Here is a 3561-nt window from a genome sequence, read left to right as displayed (position 1 = left end):
AAGGCGTATGACTCAGTTGAATGGGACTTCCTAGTTGCGGTTTTGGAACTTTTTGGGTTTCCACCCACATTCATTAGATGGATTGAGGAATGTGTCACTACACCATCCTTCTCAGTGGGATTGAATGGAAAGCCACATGGATTCTTTTCGGGTGCAAGAGGACTTCGACAGGGTGATCCTCTATCGCCGTACCTTTTTGTCCTCGTCATGGAGGTGTTACACTTGGGATACATACAGATGATTGACCAGGATGGGCTCTTTTCTTATCATTGGAAGTGTGATTCAGCTTGGATTTTTCAGCTGGGATTTGCTGATGACTTGTTGTTATTCTATCGTGCTGATATGGACTCTATAGGGGTCCTTAAGAGAGGGCTGGATCGATTTGCCGTTTGGTCGGGCCTCCGATTGAACGTACAGAAAAGTCATCTTATTATTTCGCGGTCAACAAAAGGTTTACGTGAGGAGATGCTGGAAACCCTTGGATTCTAGGAGGGACTCCTGCAACTGAGGTATTTAGGTCTACCTCTATTATCATCCAAATTAACTAATGCTGATTGTCAACCATTATTGGTGAAAATCGATAAACGTATTGCTGGTTGGGAGGGTATGGCGCTATCATATGCCGGTAGGGTACAAATTATTAAATCTGTACTCATGTCGTTGAGCTTATACTGGGCTTCAGCATTCATTTTACCAAAGAGAGTTACGAACGAAATTGAGCAGAGGCTGCGAAACTTCTTATGGAAGGGCTCAACAAATAGTGGCTATGCTAAGGTAGCATGGAAAGAATTGTGTCGGTCGATGGACAAGGGAGGTCTTAGGTTCAAGGACATTACTACCTTGAATCGAGCCTTAATGACTAAGAAACTCTGTGATATCATTCGGTGTGATCGAACCTCTATTTGGGTTGAATGGCTATACAATGGCCGGTTACGAGACACTTCCATATGGACAATCTGAGAGCATGGAGGTTCATGGAGTTGGAGGAAACTCCTACGTCTACGGATTTTTCTTTTTTTTTCTTGTTTTTTTTGGTAAATGTAATTTTCATTAAGTAATAAAATTTTATAGTACAACAAGATGATCATCAATTGGTTTCTCCCTCGACAGGCCAAGGGATACGCCACAGTCTATATAATGCTCGTGTACTAACTGACAAAGCAACATTGATGCTGAGGATCCTCTGTCTGACGTCTTCGATGATCAGAATACCAATGGTGTTCGGTGTCCGTTCAGTGTGTTCAAATCGCCTCAGGTTCCTCTCTCTCCAAATGTGATAGACACATGCTGCTAGTAGTGTACGGTAAGGTATGTTGACAATGTGCTTTCCTCTCTATTTTTTTGTTGCCCATTCAATGTCTGTTTCCCAATCCCTAATGGGCCATTGGAACCGAATCCTTCTGCGTATTTCTGTAAGACACTGTCGGCTAAATCTTCATTGGAAGAATAAGTGAGAGTGGGTTTCTGTACTTCCTTCGTCACATAGGATGTAGGTTCCCAAATGGGATAGCCATGATTTGTCCGTGGTGGGAAGTTTGCCAAGAATTGCGAGCCAAAGGATGAACGCTGTCTTGGTATCTTCAAAGAGCCCGAAAATAGTGAAGACCAGCCTACTTTCGGCCCTGGGGGGTCAAATAATTTGTAAAGGGCTTGTGTTGTAGGTTGTCCTTTGTCAAATCTCCAGACAATCCTGTCCGCTCCTCCACATATATGTGGCAAGGTGTGGGTGATCTCCAAACACTCAAAATCAGTAATGGGAGGCCAATGCCACTCTCCATCTGTAATAACATAGCTGAGCTTGGTCGATTCGTTAATACCAAGTAATCTCGGACCCCGTGGAAATCGCTCAATGAGTGGTTCGAGGTGATGCCATGGGTCCTACCAAATATAGAAAGTTGCTCCGTTTCCAATCTGGTAATCCACACTAGAGCGTAGAAAAGGACGGAGACGTAGTAATTTCCTCCACCCCCAAGAGCCTCCGAGGTCTCGAATCGTCCAAATAGATGTGTCACGTAACCGATCATGGTAAAGCCACTGCACCCATATAGAGGTCCGGTCACATCGGATAACATCACATAATTTTTTACTCATTAATGCCAGGTTTAAGCTTGTAATGTTCTTGAATCCAAGTCCCCCCTCTTCCACCGGTCTGCACACATCAATCCATGCTACCTTTGCGTAGCCACTAGTCGTAGTGCCTTTCCATAGGAAGTTTCTCATCCTCTTCTCAATTTCCTTGATAATTTTCTTAGGAAGTATAAAAGCAGACTCCCAATATAAACTCAAAGATGAAAATACGGATTTGATGATTTGTACCCGCCCAGCATAAGATAATGATAGTACTTCCCATCCCATAATACGTGCATCCATTTTTTGATAAAAGTGGTTGACAGTCAGAAATAGTCAATCTAGATGAAATTAGAGGAAGACCCAGGTACCTTATCGGGAGGTGCCCTTCTTGAAAGCCCAAGACCGCCAACATCTGTTCTTTCCATTCTTGGGCGGATCGGGAGATAATTAGGTGACTTTTTTGTACATTCAACCGGAGGCCCGACCACTCCGCGAAATGATCAAGTCCCACTTTAAAAACTCTGATTGAGTCTATATCAGCTTTGCAGAGAAGAAGGAGGTCGTCTGCAAATCCCAGCTGAAAGACCCTTGCATGCTCACACTTCCAATGAAAGGTGAACTGCATATCTTGTTCAATAAGCTGTAGGAATCCCAAGTGCATAACTTCCATAACCAGCACGAAAAGGTATGGAGATAGAGGATCACCTTGTCGTAGTCCTCTTGCTCCAGCAAAGAACCCGTGTGGTTTTCCATTGAGTCCTATCGAAAATGAGGCCGTGGTGACACACTCCTCAATCTATCTGATAAATATTGGTGGAAACCCGAACATCTGCATCGCCGCTAATAGGAAGTCCCACTCCACCATGTCATAGGCTTTCCTAATATCAACTTTCATTGTACATCTTGGGGGGAGACGTATCTGGTTGTAGCCCGTGAATAGTTCTTGCGCTAGCTTTATGTTATCTCCAATGCTTCTTCCTGGGATAAATGCTGCCTGACAGGGACTAATGATCTTGTCCAATACCCCACTTAGTCGTTGGACAAGGAGTTTAGCAATAATTTTGTATAAGACATTGCAGCATGAGATGGGTCTAAAATCACCAACTAACATAGGTGTGTGTACATTAGGAATCAATGCCAAGAGCGTGCAATTGGTCTGTTTAAGGAGTTTTCCCATAGCAAAGAATTCCAGAACCGCCCTTGTAACTTCATCCCCCACCACTGGCCAGGCTGCTTTAAAGAATCCTGATGAGAAGCCATCTGGTCCCGGTGCCTTATCCTCGGCGATGTCAAACACTGCCTGCTTAACATCATCTGGTGAAAATGGCAAGAGGAGACCAGTTTCCTCATCGGTAAGAATATGCCTCGCCCACGGCCTAAGGTATCGAATATCCACTGGAACATTTCTTCTAGTACCTCCTAAGAGGTTCTGATAGTATGAGATAAATTCATGAACAATTTCCCCTAGTTCCGTGTGGATGTTGCCATTCT

This window comes from Sesamum indicum, unplaced genomic scaffold (genome assembly GCF_000512975.1).
Source record: "Sesamum indicum cultivar Zhongzhi No. 13 unplaced genomic scaffold, S_indicum_v1.0 scaffold00118, whole genome shotgun sequence".
In the NCBI taxonomy this organism is placed as follows: Eukaryota; Viridiplantae; Streptophyta; class Magnoliopsida; order Lamiales; family Pedaliaceae; genus Sesamum; species Sesamum indicum.
The sequence above is the reverse complement of the archived record's forward strand: the minus strand, read 5'-3'. Positions refer to the sequence as shown.